Source organism: Oryctolagus cuniculus, chromosome 8 (assembly GCF_051225735.1).
Source record: "Oryctolagus cuniculus isolate XC-2025 breed Fujian yellow rabbit chromosome 8, ASM5122573v1, whole genome shotgun sequence".
NCBI lineage: Eukaryota > Metazoa > Chordata > Mammalia > Lagomorpha > Leporidae > Oryctolagus > Oryctolagus cuniculus.
This window is the reverse complement of record NC_142874.1, coordinates 103,422,552-103,444,697: the sequence shown is the minus strand read 5'-3', so window position 1 is coordinate 103,444,697 and position 22,146 is coordinate 103,422,552. Positions and strand designations below refer to the sequence as shown.

At 37.4% G+C, this 22,146-nt stretch overlaps 1 pseudogene; it reads left to right on the top strand.

The window, feature by feature from the left end:
• The first annotated feature begins 1,848 nt into the window (after positions 1–1,848).
• LOC127483168 (ras-related protein Rab-9A-like) lies at positions 1,849–2,408 on the top strand (annotated as a pseudogene).
• The last annotated feature ends 19,738 nt before the right edge of the window (positions 2,409–22,146 follow it).

Here is a 22,146-nt window from a genome sequence, read left to right as displayed (position 1 = left end):
GATTTTTTTATAATATGATGTGCAATGCACCTGCTAATAAACCTACTACTTTTTTTCTTGATAACCTTTTTTTTTTTTTTTTCATTACAGGGGTCATTCCAAATTCTGAACTTGTGAGAGTTGGGGAGAAATTATATTTACTCCTTGATAGATTTTGGCAAGCAAGGTAGGAATTTCTGGGACATTCATCTCACTGCTGAGCATGAAAGTGAGATTTTTGGAGAACTGAAAGAAGCCCAAGTGAAAAAAGAATTCTTACCAAAGTCAGCACTCCCTGATTTCTCTAGTACAGTGCCTGGTCAAGGGGGCAAGGCCAACACTTCCCTTTGTTCTTTTCTTTCCAAATTCAGACTGGTAGAAGAAAAGCAATTGTAGACAAAAATTATTTGAATATGTGACTTGCGTATTTTGGTGTGGGTACATACTGGTTATTAATCTTTAACCTCTCCAAGATGATCTTTTGTTTTCTCTTGTCTGTGTTTTAAGTCTCATGTGTCAAGCCATTTTGTTCTGTCATAAGACACCTGTAAAAATTTACCTGAGCAATAAATCACTAATGATAACTTTGAATATAAAAAAACCCTGATTTTGGAACGTATAAATGAACTAAACAAACTATTACTCAGACCAACATAAAAAATAGAGGAAAGATCAACTAAACATAATTATATTGAAAAAGGGGACATTAGAACAGATTTTTTTTTTTGGACAGGCAGAGTTAGTGAGAGAGAGAGAGAGAGAGACAGAGAGAAAGGTCTTCCTTCCATTGGTAGAACAGATGTTTGAGAAACATAACAAATCATAATCTTCTATGAACAACAATATGCTAAAAAGTTGGAAAATCTAGAAAAAATTAATTTCTTCATACATAAAAATATCAAGAAAGAATTATAAATATATAGAAAATCTAAAACAGATCAATAACTGGTAACAATATTAAAGCAATAATTAAAACTCTCCCATCAAAAAATATGAAGGACTTCATTGCTTTTTAGCTGAATTCTACACACTTTGTAAAGAAGAAATAATTCCAGTACTTCTGAAACTAGTCCAAAAAATTAAGAAAGAAGAAACTCAGCAAATCCCTTTTTATGAGGCCAGCATTAACCTGAAACCAAAACCAAAGACAGCAAAAAAAAGAGCAAAAATAAAACATTACAAATCAGTTCCCTTGATGCAAAAATGTCAATAAAATACTAAAAATCTACAGTACATCAAAAAACAATTATACAGCATGATCATAGAATATTTTCCATGAATACAAGCATATTTCCACATTCATTAAGTCAATAAACTAAAAAATTTGCAGATCGAAGAGCAAAACACATCATCTCACTAATGCAGAAAAGCTATTGAATACTATTCAATCCCCCTTCATGATAAAAGGTCTCAACAGATTAAGTATAAAAAAGTAAAGACAATATATGAGGAACACACATCCAATATTCTAAGGAGTGAGGAAAGCTGAAACTTTTCCTTGAAAAGCAGGAACAAGACCAGGATTCACTTTCATTGTTCTTATTTAGTATGGTATTAGCAAGAGCAATTAAGCAAGACAAAGAAATAAGGGGAATTCAAATGTAAACAAAGGGGTTCCCTCTATTTTGGAGGCTTGGCCTTGGAGCAACCTAGGAGCCCTGCCTCTGCTGCTATGTGACCTTTCTTCCGTGCTCTTTGCACTCAGGCAGGCCTGCCAGAGCTATCCACCAGGGTTGCCACAAGGAACTTCCACTGTGGTGCAATGCTTTAACCTGTTGTTAGAGTGATTACTTTCCTGTAATGCCAGAAGATAATGACGCCTGTACTGGACAATTAAAGGTTCTGAAGTCAAAGTTCCTGAGAGTAATAATGGCAGGGAAATCATCACTTTTTAAAGTAATTATTGGAAATGATGGAGTTGGGAAGACTGCTCTTATGAATGGATATTTAATGAATAAGGTTGATGCTCAACTCTTCCATACGATTGGTGTGGCATTTTAAAATCACAATTTGGAGGTGGATGGACATTGTGTTACCACGTGGATTTGGGACACAGCTGATCAAGAGTGATTCCGAAGCAGGAGGACACCATTTTACAGAGGGATTCTGACTGTTCTCTGCTTACTTGCAGTGTGGATGATTCATAAAGCTTCCAAAACTTGAGTAACTGGAAGAAAGAATCCGTGTATTATGCAGATGTGAAAGAGCCTGGAAGCTTTCCTGTCCTGGTTTTGGGCAACAAGATCTGCATAATTGAAGGACAGATCTCAATAGAAGAAGCCCAAGCCTGGTGCAGGGACAATGGTGACTATTCATACTTTGAGACAAGTATAAAAAATGCTACCAATGTCACAGCAGTTTGAGGAGTTCTTCAGACAAACAAGGTCAATCTTCACCGAAAGCCCAAGCCTAGCTCATCTTGCTGTTAGTGGTTAAAGAGATTGCTGCTGCATGCCAACCCACACATACACTTCCTCAACATAAACGCAAGGGTGGATGAGAGAATTAGCTTTTGCAGCAGTGAGTCATCTAAAGAAATTAAACTAATACATGTTGCTGCTGTTTAATGAGTTGGTGGGATAGGAATAGAAGAGAAACAGAATGATGTTAGACAAACAAGAGTCTACACAGATCTATATGTCAACTCCTTTTTTAAAAAGCTTTCTTTATTTGAATGAAAAAGTTGTATATAGATAGAAGGAAAGACAGAAGAGAGAGAGTGAGTGAGAGAGAGAGAGATCTTCCACATGCTGGTTCATTCCCCAAATGGCCGCAATGGCCAATGCTGGGCCAGACTGAAACCAGGAGCCAGGAGTTTCTTCCTGGTCTGCCACATGGGTGGGACCAAAGAACTTGGGCCATATTCTACTGCTTTCCCAGGCCATAACCAGAAAGCTGGATTGGAAAAGGAGCAACCAGGACACAAACTGATGCCCATATGGGCTTGGCCTACTACACCACAGTACCAGCCCCCAGCCAATTGATTTTTCACAAAGCTGCAAAGAACACATGTTAGAGAGGTGCTGGAAACTGGCTAGATAGATAAATGATAGATGATAGATAGATTGATATACAGATAGTGATAGCTCTAAAACCTACCCTGTCATCTATCTACCTACCTCTGTGTGTGTTTGTGTAGAAGAATGAAATCATGAATCAAAGTTGTAAATATCAGAACTGAAACTACATGAATGATTGAAGAAACACTTCAAGAAACACTTTAAGACATTGTTATAGGTGAAGATTATTTTGGATAAGACCCCAAAAACAAAAGTAACAGTAGCAAATCCAGACAAATGGGATTATATCAAGCTAAGAAAACTCTGCATAACAATTAACCAAGTGAAGACAGAACAAGTTGAAGAGGAGGAAATATTTACATACGTTTCACCTATGTAGGGTGAATATTCAGTATGTCTAAGGAACTAACCAGAAAAAAAAAGCATAATCCTGTTTTTAAAATGAGCAAATGATCTGGATAAATATTTCTCAAAAGAAAACATGTAAGTGGCCAGTGAGCATATGGAAAAATGCTCAAATTCAGGAATAATGAAAAAAAGAGAAATAGAATCAGAACCACAATGAGAATACTATTATCAACACAAAAAATACTCAAGAGGACTTGGAGAAAGAGTGAAAATTATACAGTATTGGTATGACTATAAATGAGTGCATCCACTATTGAAACCGTTATGGACATACCTTAAAAAGAAACTAGAAATGGGGACTGGTACATTGACTTAATGGTTTAATCCATTGCCTGTGGTGTGGCATTCCATTTGGTGCTGGTTTGAGTCCTGGCTGCTCCACTTCTGATCCAGCTCTCTGCTGATGTACCTGGGAAAGCAGCAGAAGATGGCCCCAGTACCCAAGTGGGAGACCCAGAGGAAGCTACTGGCCTCAGATCAGCCCAGCTATGGCCTCTGCGGCCATTTGCAAAGTGAACCAGTAGATGGAATATATATCTCTCATTCTGTAACTCTTTCAAATAAATAAATAAATCTTTAAGAAAAAACAAACAAAAAACTAGAAATGCATGTGCAGTATGATCCAACAATCCCATACTGGGGGTATATCCAAAATAAAGGAATTATTATATGAAAGTGGTACCTAATCTCCCATGTTAATTGTAGCACTATTCATAATAGCCTATGTATATATTTAAGCAAAGTATCCACTTGAAAAATGGAATATTATTCAATCATAATCGAGTGAAATTATGTTATTTGCAGCAGATGGATGGAGCTTGAGGACACTACTTTATATGAAATCAGGCAGACACAAAAAGGCAAATACTTCATAGTCTCCCTTTTGGAGACTTCATAGTTTCCCTTTTGGAAACCAAAAGGGATTAACCTGAACATACAACAGGGGTTACTGCAGACTGAGAAGAGTGGTATGGGGAGGTAATAGCGGGAGGTTGGATAACAGGTACCAAAACTCAGAATGACATAAGTTCTGTTTTCTATAGTATGGTGGGGTGACTAAAATTCACAATGAAAGTGTTACATATTTTATGAACAAATGAAAGTGTACAGCTTGAAGTCTCCAATAGAATATAAAGGAAAGAAGATTAAAATTTTGATTATTGTGACAATCAGTAAACATTGTATACATTTACTAAAATATCACACTGTGTTCTATGAAAACCTACTATTAGTCAGTCTTAATCAAAATATTTACACAATTTTTAAGGAGCCTGAGATTCTAACTGACCTGATTGATCATCATGCATTGAATGCATATATCAAAATATCACACTGAGCAGACCCATAGAATGGCAGATGTCCTAAACAGAATTCTGGCCTCAGAATCACCCCTTAAAGCATGCAGATCCGGCTGAAATGCCCATGAGAGTATTTCAGGCATGGAAAGCCAAGACACTCTGGGGGAAAAAAAAAAAAAAAACTAAATGAAAGATCTCCGCGAGTGAGATCCCAGTGGAAAGAAGGGTCATCAAGGAAGGAGGTACCTTTCTCTGAAGGGAGGAGAGAACTTCCACTTTGACCATGGCCTTGTCTAAATATGATCAGAGTCAGTGAACTCAGGGGGCTTCCATAGCCTTGGCAGCTCATGACAAGAGCCTCGGGTGATGACTGATGCCATAAACAAGAGTGTCGATGTGTTAAGTCAACAACAGGAGTCACTGTGCACTTACTCCTCATGTAGGATCTCTGTCCTTAGTGTGCTGTACATTGTGATTTAATGCTACAACTAGTACTCAAACAGTATTTTTCACTTTATGTTTCTGTGTAGGAGCAAACTGTTGAAATCTTTACTTAATGTGTGCTAAACTGATCTTCTGTATATAAAGAGAATAAAAAATGAATCTTGATGTGAATGGAAGGGGAGAGGGAGTGGGAAAGGGGAGGTTTGTGGGTGGGAGGGACGCTATGGGGGGGAAGCCATTGTAATCCATAAGCTGTACTTTGGAAATTTATATTCATTAAATAAAAGTTAAAAAAAAATCACACTGTACACCATAAACTTGTACAATTAAAATAATAGGAAAGCTTTCACAAGTGGAGTAGTGGCTTTGATGAGAAAGAGGGAGTGTTCTTCCTACATACCAAAAGCAGATCTAACATGGTAGTAACACAATGGCTCAGAGCCATCTTCAAATGGAAAGGAGATTGTTTATGGACTCCCCTTTACAGAGCCTCTATTGTTTCACTACCAAAGGCCATAAGGTCACCTAGTGAAAGTGAAAAGAGGAATTGGAGATTTGAAAATTGCACAGAGCTTTTCAAAGGACCACTCTTGGAAATGTTGCAGGAAGTCAATACACATTAAAGGCCAAGGTCACCTAAGAATCAAGGCACTACTGAGTTTCTGACTCATCAAAAGGAAAATAAATCTGATAATAATAGCTACCATCAATTGATCAGTTACTCTATGTGCTTTTCAATGAACTACCTCATTTTAACCCAAAAACAATCCTCCGAGACAAGCATCATCATTATCCTTATTTTACAAAGGGGAATACTGAGGTACAAGGTTTTTAAATCATAAACCATCCAAGGTCCTACAACTAGGATTACAGGGTCATAATTTGAATTTAGCCAATCTGGTTTCAGAGACAAACAGCTTGACTACTGAAAACACTGTTTCTGAAGGTTTATGTTTAATACATTTTGAAGTCATAAAGTAGATTTTGGAGTGACATTAATTTTTAAAAGCAAGTTAAAGAATATCACAACATTTCACACATATCCAAGGACCACCAAATTTTCACAAATCCAAGGAGAACATTGGCCAGGGTAAGAGATTCTTGTTTGCTAGCTTTGTTGAAGCTTCAACCATGGTCTGAAATGATGCTGTCACTTCATGCCAAGTGGGATGTACTCAGTCCGTCACAAGATTTTTACTACGTTGGCCTATGGTTCTACAGATGAAAAGATGATTGGAGTCTGCAGGGCATCATTTACCAGTGTGATATTTTCAGCATTTCAAAGAATATCAATCAGGAATCCCTGAAAGCTGAAATGTGTTTTCCTGAAGTGAGCAAGCTGTACAATAATTCTTAAATCCTTTGTTGTTGAGGAGGAAATTTCTATGGGTTTCATCATAAAATATGTTTTATACTACAGCTACCAAAAACCCTATCAATCTAAGATCCAACATTAGTTTTTTATGGCTTGGTTGCTAGGTAATAAATGCACACTGAAAAATGCAGTTTGAGAGGGAAAATGCTTCAATAAAGAGAATTCCCTTATGGTTTGGGAAGACAATCTCAAATAATATTTTACATTAAAAGAAAATCAGGCATAGATATTCCTAAGAAAATTAGAAAATTCACCATAACTTTATAGAAAATGTAATCTTTAGCATTTTATATTTCTTTCTTCCAGTTTTTGTGCAGTGTTTGGCCTATAGTATGTGTTAAATGAATAATTGTTGAATCAACCAATCTGATTAAATGAATGAATACATCATATCTTTTTCTATTCTGTAAGTTCAAATTACATATGGACTATTAAGTAAATCTGATATTTGTAGTAGTGATGTCTTTCAGAAATATTTTCACACTAAAATTGAGAGATTTATGTGTAGCTGATGTGATTAAATGCATTTATTTGATATTTAAATCTGAGAGTAGTAGATTTCTACATGCAGATACTGTAATTAACCCATGTTGGTTTTGGGTCGCTGGTGGGCATGATGAACATTGACTGTGATGGAGCTTGAGGATGGACAAAGAAGTCAAAGAGATTGGTGTGTTAAAGTTTTGTAGAGTGGGAACTCCAGTTATCAGTAGATTATGCAGTGAGATTGCATTGTGACTTAAATCTTCCTTTGATCTTGTCCATTAAAAACTAAGACATCTAGATTTTCCAAATATTGTAATGGTACTTACTTCCATACACTCAGATACTCCAGCAAGTAAAGAAAACAGCACGTGAAAACTTTCAGATGCTGAGGAGTTTGTATTTTAACAAGAAGGCAATTCTACTTATAAAATCTGTTTACAACGTTGTGGAGAAAAGCATGCAGCAATTTCCAAATGATGTAATTTGACAATTATTTTCCTGTTGTAGAGATACAGGCCTTTTTCCTTGAGCTAATTAAAGAAGAGTGATAGACTTGTCTCAGATATTGAAATAATCAGGTTTTTTTTTTTTTTCAATTAAGCAAGAGGGAGAAGAAATAGTTTTAATAAAATCAGTCTGGCCTCAAACACTTTGGAGTTCTCTGAAACATGCATTTCTTTTCCCAGAGTAGGATACTACAAAGCTGCATCCTTACAGAACAAAACCCCAAATATTAGATGAGTTTCATTTCCCATCAATTGTTCAAGCTGGCTGCTTAACACTTGAAAAAATGTGGGCTACTATGCAGATTGTTTTGGCACCATGTGCACTATGGGAAGCAGTCATCTATTTTACAGCTACATAAAACAGTACATGGATTTCATGGTGCAGAAAAGCAATGGATTATTCCCCATTTTTCACCATGTAAGTTTTTACTGAGTGGACACGTGCAAAGAGTCACCCTCTCTTTTTAAATGACTAATTAAAAATGCCACCACTCTTTACTTTTAGTCTTCTTTGTCAGAAGCAAACACTTTAAAAAGGAAGGAAGATAGAAAAAAAATTTTTAGTAACTTTTATAGGGAGTCCTGCAGCTAAATTTTAAATGATGCAAGAGTAAGATTTATAGCAAAAATACAGAAGCAAGGTATAGTTTGGAAATATACTCCGAATTCATTTGAAAATAAAGGCAGAAAAAATATTCCTCCACTGTATGTACTCTGTAAGAATAATATATAAATGGTAGCATGATAAAAACATACACAGTTCATAACACTTACATTTTCAAATCAAATAAAATTTCATAAAATAATTAAAAATTATTTTCCTCATAAACAATAAATAAAATTAATCTGAGTGATTCCAAAAAGGAAGGGAAATCCAATTTTCAAATGAATTAACTGAAATGCTTTTTTACTTTTATTGTCATTTCTCATAATACACATTATTAACATGTGAGTGAGTCTGATTCTTAAAAAATGTTAGAGTTTCACACTGATATTTACTAATAGGATTTTCTGTAATCAAAATGAAGCATTTTATAAAAATTTGTGACTTTGCTAAAAGTGTTTGGAATATATATGGCAGATACATATGGCACACATAAGAGTTTAACTTATATATAATATGGGATCAGTGACAAACTGAGCCAATACAAATGCATGATTGCAAGATGCAGAAGATAGAATTGGCCATGGTTTTCAAAGATAATGTCGTATAAATTTGTGCTAAACATTGAAGAATTTACAATATATGAAACAAATAGGAAAGTGTCATTTAAGGAAAAAAAATACACACTGTCATAAGATACAGCAGTTTCTCCATCTTGGTATTATTAATAGTAGTTAATTATTGTTAAATGTTTAAAAAATCCTTTGTGGTGAACAGCTATCCTGTGCACAGTAGAATGTTTAGCTGTATTTTTGTACTCAACCTACTCTATGCCATTAGCACACCACATTCCCTATGGTGATAACTAAAATTTTTCCAGCATGAGATGTTGTGGCAACAATTTATATGTTGTTTGGGATGACTGCATTCCATACAGGAGTCGAATTCCAGTCCTGGTCCTCTGTGTCCTATCCAACTTTCTGCTATCGTTCCAGGGAAGCAGCGCGTGATAACTGAATCACTTAGGCCCCTCCCAGCCTCAAGGGAAACCAGAATGGAGCTCCCGGCTCCTGACTTTAGTCTGGCCCAGCCCCTGCTGTTTTGGCCATACAATTGGAGAGTGAACCAGTGGATGGAAGGTACAGTCTGTCTCTCTATTTCTCTCTCTCTCTCTCCCCTCACACCCCCATCACACTGCATTTCAAATAAAGAAATCATCTAGTCAGAAATAAAATATATTTGCCCATATATATTGCCAATGTCTTTGAGTGAAAAAAGGGGCATGGCATTACCACTGGTTGGAAACCCCTGACAAATGCAGATACAGAAAAATATAATTAACTAAAGGATAAGGAAATCAGTATTGATGCACCAAGGTTAAGATCAAGTTATTTGTAAGGCATAAAGTATAAGGCAAAGGAGTATGTAAATGCTGAGGGAACTCAGAATATTTCTAAGCAATGGACTAGCATACTGAATGTTATGCATTAAGGAACGTAAAACTGGGACTGGTGCTGTGGTGTAGTGGGAAAAGCCACCGCCTGCAATGCCAACGTCCTATTTGGATGCTGGTTGGAGGCCTGGCTGCTCCACTTCCGATCCAGCTCTCTGCTGTGGCCTGGGAAACAGTGGAGGACTGCCCAAGTCCTTGGGCCCCTGCACCCGCATTCGAGACCCAGAAGAAGCTCCTGGCTCCTGGCTCCTGGCTTTGGCCGTTGCGGCCAACTGGGAAGTGAACCAGTGGTTGGAAGACCTCTCTCTCTCTCATTCTCTCTGCCTCTCCTTTTATCTGTGTGTAACTCTGACTTTTAAGTAAATAAATAAATCTTTAAAAAACTTGAAATTTGAATTTGTGTGCGTAAAGACATATTCTAGGGATAGCAGATAGAGAGATCAATGAATAGACAAGCACATTTATCTTATTGTGGGATAACAAGGTGACAGCAATATATAAAAAGAAAAGAAAGGTGAAAGATGGGGAGGGATTGTCATAAACATTACAAAAAATGAATGATATAAAATATGTTCTATTTAGTTTACAGAACCTCACTACCAAAACCCAATACTATACTTGATAACAATCTAGAATTATATTCCAGATACGTATTTGTACAATGTAGCTCATGTGAAACTTTATAACCACTCCTCACAAGGATTTGCCTCATCACTGAAGTCATTAGATGTACTAATAACATCTACAAATAATTTTCCAGTTTTAAAATTACCTGGCTGCTCCACTTCCTTTCCAGCTCCTTGTCAATGGCCTGGGAAAAACCGTGGAAGATGACTCAAGTGTTTGTGTCCCTGCCCCCATGTGGGAGACCCAGATGAAGTTCCTGACTTCTGAATTCAGCCTGCCTCAGCCCTCGCCATTGTGGCCAACTGGGAACTCAACCAGCAGATGGAAGATTTCTCTCTCTCTCTCTGTCTCTCCCTCTTTTTCTGTAACTCTAAGTTTCAAATAAATAAGCCTTGTAAAAAATTACATGAAAATACTTATAGTATCAGATTTGGGGTTTGGTATATGAAATCTTTTAGAAAAATCCATGGTAAATTCTTATTGATAACAAACTATTTCAAACTTGGAGACCACAAGGACAGAAAATTTTATTTGATGGAAAATCAGCTAAGTGAGCAGAATTAAGTTTGTTAGTAGTCACACAGTGTAATCATTCTCTATTAGTCGGTTTAAATTGTCCTAACAAAAACACATCAGGCAGGCCTGGTGGCACTGCAGTTTGGATATGATGTGAGTTTGTTTCTCATAAGTTCATTTTCTGGAAGTTTGGTTCCCAATAAGGTGAAGTGAAGAATTGGTGCAACATTTATTAGGTGGAACCTACTGAGAGTTGTAAGGTTACTGGTGGTGATGTCCTTAGAAGGGATTAATGTAGTGCTCACGAAATCCCCATTAGATCCCTAGAAGAGTTACTATCAAAGAGCAAGACTGGCATCTTCACTATCTATGGATTCCTATCCCACCATGGGATATCTCCCTTTCACAATGGTTCCCACCAAGATGACACCCATAATCAAGTTCATTCTGCAGCCAAGCTGATGACCATGCCATACCTTTGAACCTCCAAAATTGCAAGTTAAATAAACCCCTTTTCTGATACATTACGAAGTGTCTATGATTTTGTTATAGCAATGATTTGAAACAGTGGTTTAAGCAGCAGATATTTATTTTCTTAGGGTACTGGATGCTACCAAGCCAAGATCAAGGATCTGGTCAAGGGGTTTCTCATAAGGACACAAATACTATCAAATCAGAGTTGTGCACTTAAATCATGTAACATTAACTTTCCTTTTATGAGTTACAATGGTCTCTTAATGGAGTCTTTTGATTCCTCTATATTTAGAATCATGTCATCTGCAAATAGGAATAGTTTGACTTCCTCCTCCCCAATTTGTATCCACTTTATTTATTTTTCTTGCCTAATGACTCTGGATAAAACTTCCAGAACTATTTTGAATAGTAATGGTGAGAGTGGGCATCCTCGTCTGGTTCTAGATCTTAGTGGGAATGCTTCCAACTTACCCTCCTTCAATAAGAGGCTGGCTGTGTGTTTGTCATAAATTACCTTGACTGTGTTGAGGAATGTTCCTTGTATACCAAATTTACTTAAGGTTTTCATCAAAAAAGGATGTTAAATTTCATCATATGTTTTTTTCTGCATCTAATGAAATGATCATATAACTTTTATCCTCTAGTTTGTTAATACAATGTATCACATTGATTGATTTGCAAATGTTGGACCATGAAGAAATCCCCCTTGGTCTGGGTGAATGATCTTTCTGATGTATTGTTGGATTTGTTTAGCTAGTACTTTGTTGGGGATTTTTGTGTCTGTGTTCATAGGGGATATTGGTCTATAGTTCTCTTTCTCTGTTGTATTTTTTTTCAGGTTTAGGAGCTAAGGTGGTGCTGGCTTCATAGAAGGAGTTTGGAAGGATTCCCTCCTTTTAGATTACTTTGAATAGCTTGAGAAGATGTGGAGATAGTTCTTCTCTAAATGTCTTATAGAATTCAGCCATGAAGCCATCAGATCCTGGGCTTTTCTTGGTTGGGAGAGTGTTTATTATTGATTCAATCTCCATCTTGTTTATTGGTCTGATTAGGTTTTCTATGTCATGATGACTCAATTTTTGTAGATTGTATGTATCCAGGAATCTCAATTTATATTAGATTTTGAAAATTATAAAACATTAAAGAAATACAAGACCAAAAAATGGAAAGATCTTCCATGTCCATGGATTGGAATTATTAGTATCATCAAAATATCCATGCTATAAAAAGCAATTTACAGATTCAACAGGATCTCAATCAAAAATACCAATGACATCCATCTCTGATCTAGGAAAAAAAAGGTGCTAAATTTGTATGGAAACACAAGAGACCCTGAGTAGCTAAAGCAATCTTAAACAACAAAAAGCCAGAGGCAAACAATACCAGATTTCAAGACATACTACAAGGCAGTTATAATCAAAAGAGCCTGATACTAGTGAAAAACAGATGTGAAGATGAATGGGAGAAATAGAAGCTCCAGAAATCGATGCACACATCTACAACCAATTTATCTTTGATAAAGGAGCTAAATCAATCCCTGGAGCAAGAACAGTTTCTTCAACAAATGGTTTTTGCTTAGAAAACTGGATCTCTGTGAGCAGAAGTATGAAACAAGACCTTTACTTTACAGCTTATACAACAATTCACTCAAAATGGATCAAAGATCTAAATCTATGGCCCAATACCATCAAATTACTAGGGAATCCTGGGGAAACCCTGCAAGACATTGGCATAGGAAAGACTTCATGCAAAAGACACCAGAAGCACAAGCAATCAAAGCCAAAATTGACAAATATTTTTACATTAATCTGAGAAGCTTCTGCCCTGCAAAAACACTCAGCAAAGTGAAGAGGCAATTGATAGAATGGGAGAAAATTTTTGCAAACTGCACAACTGATAAAGTGTTAATATCCAGAATCTATAAAGAGATCATGAAATTCAACAACAAAACAAACAATTAGTTAAGAAATGGGCAAAGGTCTTTGTGGTGGAATGAGAAGGCCATGCCAAGGTGGCCACTGGCAAGCGAGCATCAGTTACTCAGGAATGGCTTTGAAACCCACCTGGCAATGGAGCCTGCCTGGCAACAGGCTGTGATTGGATGGCTTTGGAAACTGCCTGGCAACAGGCTGTGATTGGATGGATTTGAAACTGCCTGGCAACAGGCTGTGATTGGTTGGGGGCATAGACCACCCTTGACCAGATTGGCTGGTCTTGGCTATATAAGATGTTGTACCAACTGAAATAAATGAGTCTGTGGGCTGCTTGCCTCAAGCCTGCTTTCACCCGACTCCCGGGGTCTGTGTGGTGACTCCGCGCCTCTAGCCCCCACCACGCTGCTCCTCTAAGAAATGAATCCACTGCAACATTGTTGAGAAATCAATGGCAACAGGACTTGAACAGATATTTTTCAAGAGAGGAAATACAAATGGCCAGTGAACACATGAAAAAGTTCTCAAGAGCACCAACCACCAGGGAAATGTAAATCAAAACCACAATGAGGTTTCATCTCACCCCAGTTAGAATGATTAACGTACAGAAATCAACAAATAATAAATGCTGGTGAAGATGTGAGGAAAAAGATACCCTAATCCACCATTGCTGGGCATGTAAACTGGTACAGACACTGTGGAAGACAGTATGGAGATACCTTAGAAATCTCATTATAGACCTACCATATGATCCAACTGTTCTAGTCCTTGGAATTTTACCCAAACCAACAGAAATCAGCATCTGAAAGAGTTCTCTATATCCCCATGTTCATTTCAGCTCAATTCACAATAGCCAAAATATGGAATTAACCCAGATGTCCATAAATTAATGACTGGATAAAAAAATTATGGCATATATATACTACAGAATACTACACAGAGGTAAAACAAAATGAAATCCTCTCTTTTGCAGCAAAAACGGATGCAACTGGAAACCATTATACTTAGTGAAATAAGCCAGTTCCAAAAAGCCAAATACTGTATGATTTCCCTGATCTGTGGTAGCTAATAGTTTATCTAGAATGTAATATATAGGAGCAAAATTGACATTTTGAAATTCGACGATTGTTTATCACCCTTGTCTCTACTGTTGAGGAACAGTATTTTTTTTCCCCTCATACTATTTGTTGAACTGCTTACTTACTGTATGGTTAATCTTACAAGTATAAAGTAAACTGAAAATAGATCTTTGTTTAAAAATAAGAGTGGGAATAAGAGAGAGAGGATGAAGAAGGTTGGGAACATGGGCAGGAGGGAGGTAGGGTAAGAAGAATTTTACAAATCTAAAAAAAAGGACACATATGCAGGATTTTATTTAATTAATTGATTAATTAAAGTTTTATAAAGCTAAGGACCGAGAGAGAGAGAGAGAGAGAGAGATCCTTTATCTACTGGTTCATCCTCTGTAATGCCCCCAAATAGCCAGGGATGGGCCAGACCGTAGCCAGTGGTTTGCAGGGACTCAAGCCCTTGAATCATATCTTGCTGTCTTCTGAGTTTATATTATCAGGAAGCTCGAATCAAAAGCAAAAGCAGGATACAAACTCAGACTCTCAGATATGGGATGCATTCATCCCAAACGGCATCTTAACCACTGCACCAAATACCTGCCCCTTTAGAATTTCATTTATATGAGATATCCAGAATAAGCAAATTCACAGGAACAGAACGTGAACCAGTGGCTGCTGCCCTGGCCTGCGACACGAGGTCGAGACAGTGATAGAGTAATTATTAATGGAAGTGGGTTTTCAAAATATTTTGAAATCAGACGGTAGTAATGGTTGGGCAATCTTGTGAATGTGCTAAATGTAATTGAATTATACATTTTAAGGGTGGACTTTGGGGTATGTGAATTATACATCAATAAATATATGAGAGGTCCACATTGTGGCACAGTTTACTAAACCAGTACCTGCAGTGCTGCCATCCCATGTGTACCAGTTTGAGTTCTGATATCTTCACTTCCAATCTAGATCTCTGCTCTATATGTCCGTGAAGGTGGTAAAGATGTCTCAAGTGCTTGGGTCCCTGTCACCCATATGGCAACGTGGATGAAGTTCCAGGCTCCTGACTTAAGCTTGGTCCAACTCAGGTTGTTTCAGCCTTTAGAAAAGTAAACCAGCAGGTAGAAGATCCTTCTTTCTTTCTCTGTCTCCCTCTTTCTCTGAAACTCTTTCAAGTAAAATAAATAAATCTTAAAAAGAATAAACATTATATGAGAAAAGAAGGCAAAACAAAAACATTTTCAGGAAAACTAAAACAAGAAGAAAAAAGTTTCAAAATCTTAATGAAGAGGAGATTGGATGACTAGACAATGCTTCAAGATATTTGCTTTGTGCCTTTTATATCAATATTAAAGAAATTCTATGTTCTCACATATGCTTTCCATTCTTTCATATATTACCAAAAATAATGTTAATAAAACGTTTGAATACCCCACTGTTAAGAAAAGCATAAAATAAAGTGTTTTTGTATGAATAATTAAATGCAGGACTGCAATGCTTACTTTGAATGTATCATTATTCTTTATATAACAATACATTTATTCCATTATTGTTCCTGAGACTAGTGATTGAAAATGAATGAATTATTTTAGCATAGAAAAGGAATATATAACCCCTTTATTTCCCTCAGGATTCTACTTACATTTTCTCTCATATTTTCCAGCGTTCCCTGCCAACTTATTCAATAAATAAAATAAACAAAAGATGAATAATTTGTATTAATTGGCTTCTCAGCACAATTAGAAAATAATTGATGCTAACAATATTCTGTAAAGCCTTATATGCCCTGCTTTTCCCTCTAATACCTATCTTATGTTCAACTCTGTTACAATCCTGTCATCTTTACTCATTTTTTTAGCCTCATGATTCTTCAGTTGTGCCTGTAGAGATCCTTGATTCTTAAGTCTTCATTAGGGTTTGAAAAGAGGCTGGATGAGTAACTCATGGAACAAACCAGTTATCCTTATATGTAGTATTTTTTTTCCTACAAGAAAATTAAGACATTATCCTTGTTTCCAAATGCTGGAATATGTTCGACATCTTGATTTCCCTTCTCTGTACCTCTTATAGACCTGTTTAATCAAATTTATAATTATGGAAATTGAGGTGCTGGGAGTGTTTAGAAGTTTGAAGACAATATAGAACTCTCTGTGTTAAGGTATCAGCCAGGGGTGAATATGACAAGCTGTTAACATGTTGGAGTAGTATATATTCAGATCCCAAATATGTGAAAATATTAAATTACAATTTTTCTTAACTTTTTAAAGCAGAGAGAAGATATCTGCCGCACAAGGCTTTTGGGTTGAGTAGATGAGATCATGTATTGAACATGAATAACGAATCAGCACTGAAATGGATATGCTGAAGAAATAGATGGCCTTCCACCAACTAGTTTCTTGAGAAAGCACACTAATCTTGAAGGGCTGGATGATTTTCATTTGTGGACAACTTTATGATGCAAATGTTCAGAATCACTCATATGCAGTATAAAACACGCATGTTTAACCACACATGCAAGTTCTACTGAATATGTACTGCAATAAAGCCTTTGGAAGAATACGACTGAGCCTATTTTCTGATAGCTGAACACTTAAAATGATATTATGTGTGATCAATGATCACTTTGTAGAGGGGAAAATTATCCCCAAGGCTGCATGGGGCCCAGAAGGCTCCATGTCCTATACACATCATCAACTACCTCATAATCTCTGAGTAATTTCCTCAGCTGGTTCCAACTGCTTCTCCTATAATTCTGGCTTATCAGTAAAATAAGTATGGAGAGATAGGAGTATGTGGTTAAATTAAATCTATTGAATTTTGATTTTGTTTCTAGTAGAGAAAAACTGGTATATTTAATAAATATTTTGCAGATTCAGGATACTTGATATCATGGTTTTCTTTTTAAGTAGAAAAAAAGAATCAAGATCCAAATGTAAGGTTTTGTCAAGTAAAAACATTTTTCATTATATTATTCTTATAGTTCTTTAAATGCTAAGAAAACAACATGGCCATTGTTATTGTGTAATCCCATATGTATGAGAAACCAAATTTGTTTTTATTTAGAAATCTACTACAATTTCCAATATATAAGTAATTTTAAAATGACTGGAGCCTTATTATCTTATAAAAACAAGTTTAGTATACCTTTTTCTTTTCATTTTTTAATCCCGAAAATACGATGAGATATACACTTTAAGTAAGGAAAGTATTTTTGATTTTTATAAGTGTTTGTCACCTTAACCCATCTTTGATAATTTTACACTTTCTTAAAGTTGGAGAGGAATAGTATCTAGCCAAGAAGATAGCATAAATATGCACTTTTCTAATTTAAGCTTTTTCAGGAATACTTCTTTCTGACCTTGGTTGCCAATAATATTTAGATTCTATCTTGACAAGTATTATTTCCCTTTGTTTTCCTGTTCAGGAACATCTTTTAATAAAGTTAGCTTTTATTAAAGGTTTATTTCATTTATTTTGAGGACATAGTTACAAAGAAAAGGAGAGAAGAGAGAGAGAGAGAGAAAGAGAGAGAGAGAAAAAAAGAGAGATCTTATATCCATTGGTTCACTCCCAAATGCCTGATAATAGCTAGGGCTATGCCAGGCTGAAGACAGGAACTATGAGTTTCATCTGTGTCTCCCACATGGGTACAGGGAACCAAGACTTGGGACATCTTCTGCAGCTTTCCCAGGTTCATTAGTGGGACATGGATCAGAAACAGAGTACCTAGGACTCAAATTGGTGCCCATATGGAATGGGGGAATTGCAGGCGGTGGCTTTTTTTTTTTTTTTTTTTTTTTTTGACAGGCAGAGTTAGTGAGAGAGAGAGACAGAGAGAGAAAGGTCTTCCTTCCGTTGGTTCACGGTTCACCCCCCAAATGGCCGCTATAGCCGGTGCGCTGTGCCGATCCAAAGCCAGGAGCCAGGTGCTTCCTCCTGGTCTCCCATGCAGGTGCAGGGCCCAAGCACTTGGGCCATCCTCCACTGCCCTCCCAGGCCACAGCAGAGAGCTGGACTGGAAGAGGAGCAACTGGGACAGAATCCGGTGCCTCGACCGGGACTAGAAAGATTTTTTGAAAGGTTTATTTTCTTTCTTTGAATGGCAGAGTAACAGAGATAGAGAGAAGAAGAGATCTTTCATCCACTGGTTCACTTCCCAAATGCCTATGTCAGTCAAATTGGATCTGGCTGACAATAGCCAGGATCCAGGAACTCCATCCAGATCTCCCACAGGGATGGCGGGGGCCCAGGAACTTGGGCCATCACCTGCTGCTTTTCCAGGCACATTATTATGGAGCTGGATCCAAAGTGGAGTGACTATTACTCAAACTTGTGCTCTAATACAGGATGCTGGCAACGGACATGGCATATTTACCTGCTGTGCCACAATGCAGGCCTGAAAAATTAGGAAAAAAAAATTTTTTTAAAAAGTAGAAGATGATAAGCTCTACAGAAAAAAAAAGGATAAGAACAAGGAAAAGGGAATTTTGCAGTCTGATAATATGTGGGCAGAACAGATGCAGTATTAAACAGTTTGATAGGGGTATTTTCACTGATAAGGTAAGATTTGAGCAAAGACTTGAAGGTGATATAGGAGTTGGCTGAATAGTTGTTTGGGGTAAGAACATTGCTGGTAGAGGGAAGAGGCAGAGCACAGATTTGAGGATGGGATTACTTGGTATATTCTAGGGTGTGTGTAGAGATCAGTGTGGCTGCAATGTAGAGAGCTAGAGAGAGAAGTCAGAAAAATTAGGGAAGGATGCCAGGCTATCCAAAGACTTTTGAAGGCATTTTAAGGACATTGAATTCTACTTGAAACAATGGCCAGCTGTAGTTTTCAGTAGAGAGCTGATGTGCTTATCTTTTTTTGTTTGTTTGTTTTCTGTTTTTCATTCTTTTTTTTTTTTTTTTTTTTTTTTTTTGGACAGGCAGAGTTAGACAGTGAGAGAGAAAGAGAGAGACAGAGAGAAAGGTCTTCCTTTTCCATTGGTTCTCCCCTCAATGGCCACTGCGGCCGGCGCACCACGCTGATCCGAAGCCAGGAGCCAGGTGCTTCTCCTGGTCTCCCATGCGGGTGCAGGGCCCAAGCACTTGGGCCATCCTCCACTGCACTCCCGGGCAACAGCAGAGAGCTGGACTGGAAGAGGGGCAACAGGGACAGAATCTGGTGCCCTGATCAGGACTAGAACCTGGTGTGCCGGCACCACAGGCAGAGGATTAGCCTAGTGAGCCATGGCGCTGGCCTGATGTGCTTATCTTTTAAAAGGATTACGTGGCTTTCTCTGTTAAGAAAGTATTGTAGGGGTGGTAAAGATAGACTTGTAAAGATGAATAAAAAGACCATTCAGTTTTTTAAGTGTATAAATTTATGTTGGTTCCAGCAAATAAAAGGAATATAAGGTTTACAAACTAATTAAATTTTGGATGCATTTCAATCATAAATTCAATAAGATTTCTTGGAAGTTCTGGAGTCAGAGCATGATCCCAAAGTCTTCCTCAGTCTTAGAAACTAGCACTACAGTTTATGATATGAGGAACATGTAAGAGAAACAGACTGGAGGATAAAACATGAAAGTTGTAGCTTGATTTTGAATTGAGGTTTCAGTAAATAGTAGAGATTTTCAAGAAAAAGTAACTAGATATATGAGTCTATAGATGACAAGAGAAGTCAGGACCATGCTTATTAACTTAGGAATTAATGTATAAGATGACATATAAACCTACAATACTAGAGAAAATTAAAAAATGGACTAATATCTATAAAAACAATAAGGAGATGATGGTCTGGTACTTGGAGTATTCTGCATTAGAATATTGAGGACAAGAGAAAGAACTTATAAAGCAGATTTAGAAGGAGCAACTAGTGAGGCGGGATAAAAATAGCAAAAATCACATCAGAAGCAGCTACTGAAGCCCAAACATAGGAAAGAATAACTATCTGCATCAAATACTGATCATAGGCCAAGTATGAGAAATACAAATTGGCCATTGGATTTAGCACTGAGGTTAGATGACTTCAGTAAGAGTGTATCAGACAAATAGTTCTACAAACCTCCATTTGCCCTCTGTATCCCACCTATGTATCTTTATATTTGTTCTTGCAGTTATGAGTGTTAGTCATTAATTTCCCTTATATTGCAAAAGGCATATGTGTTTCTCTTTATATCAAATAAGGAAGTAACAATTTTTAATAAATAAAATGATACACTCAATGTTTTACTTGCACAAATATCCATATAAATTAGAGAAATCCTACATTGAAATCTTAGGGATTGTCTTATTCTATTTTCAGCTGCTGTAAGACTGCCTGAGGCCAAGAAAGTTAAAACAAACAAATTTACTGACTCATGGTTCTGGGGACAGCAAAGGACAAGATTGATGGCATCTGGTGAGAACATTCTTGCTGCATCATCACATGTTGAAAAGGCAAAGAGAGATCCAACTCCCTCAATAATGGCAGTAATTCATTCACTCTTATCTTAATGGCATAGTTGCCTCTAACTATGTCCCATTTTCCAATGCTTTTTCCTTGACAAATGTCTCCTAAACATGGTTTTTGGAAGACACATAGCATTGTATGACCTTTTGCATCATTCTCCATGCTAATTCTAATAGAAACATATGAATTACACTAATTTAAGGATCAGGTTTTTGTTTGCTTTGACAAAATTGGTCCTAATTACCTTGACTAAAGGATAAATATAAATTTATTCAATTGTTTCGTCTACATTGCTTAAATGTGTGAACCACAATTTTATTTCCATTTTTTATAGATTATTTTATTTAAAAGGCAGCATTACAGAAAAAGAGAGGAACACAGAGAGAAATGGATCTTCCATCTGCTGGTTCATTCCCCAAATGGCCACACTAGTCAGGACCGGGTCAGAGCAGACAGGAGCCTGGAGCTCCATCCAGGTTGCTCCTGAGGGTAGCAGGGGCCAACACTTGGTCCATCTCATACTGCCTTCCCTGGCATGTTAGCAGAAAGCTGGGCCAGAATGGAAGTAGCTGGGACTAAAAAGAGAGTTAATTTGGGATGCTGCCATCACAGGTGGCTGCCTAACCTGCTGCACTGTAAGGCCAGCCTCTGAAATAGCTGATACCCTGTTGAGTAAGTTCTCAAAAGCAGAATTCAGAGTGTGATGACTTAGGGAAATTCTACAGCATGTATACCTTCCTCCAACATTAGGGGCCTGAAATACTGGCAGGTTCTACAGTGCCTTCTGCTTGTAGTGTGCAGTGGCCAGCAGCATTTAGTATCAGGCAGCAGAGCTAGATAGCAGCGTGAAAGGCACTCCAGCTATTCCCCAAAAAACATAAGTTTGAAAAGCTGTTCACTCATCATATCACCTTCACAAGAGACAAGAAAGCCAATTGAGAGGTCCTAGTGCTAGTTTTGGTATAATATTAATAAAAGACAAGTGGCTGGCACTGTGGCATAGCAGGTATGGCCACCACCTGCAGTGCTGGCATCCCATATGGGCACCACTTCAAGACCCAGCTGCTCCAATTCCAATACAGTTCTCTGCTATGGCCTGGGGAAGCAGTGGAAGGTGGCCCAAGTCCTTGGGCTCCTGTACCCATGTGGAAGATATGGAGGAACTCCTGGCACCTGGCTTTGGATCAGCATAGCTCTGGCCATTGCAGACATGTAGGGAGTGAACCAGTGGATGGAAGATCTTTCTCCCTCTCTCTCTCTCTCTTTCTCTCTCTGTCTCTGCTCACTGTAACTCTGCCTTTCAAATAAATAAATAAAAATTAAAAAAAAACATACTAAAGAGTGTAGGAGGAAAATACTTGCTACATTGCTCTTCCCCTAGCTCCACATAGCACGTTATAGAGAGAGATGACTCCTTGTGTAGGAGGGCTTAAAAATCCAGTATCAGGCCTGCAACTGTATATCCCAGAGTCAGACAGAGTCTCATAGCTTCTCCTCCAAATGAGTAGTTGCAATCTAAACC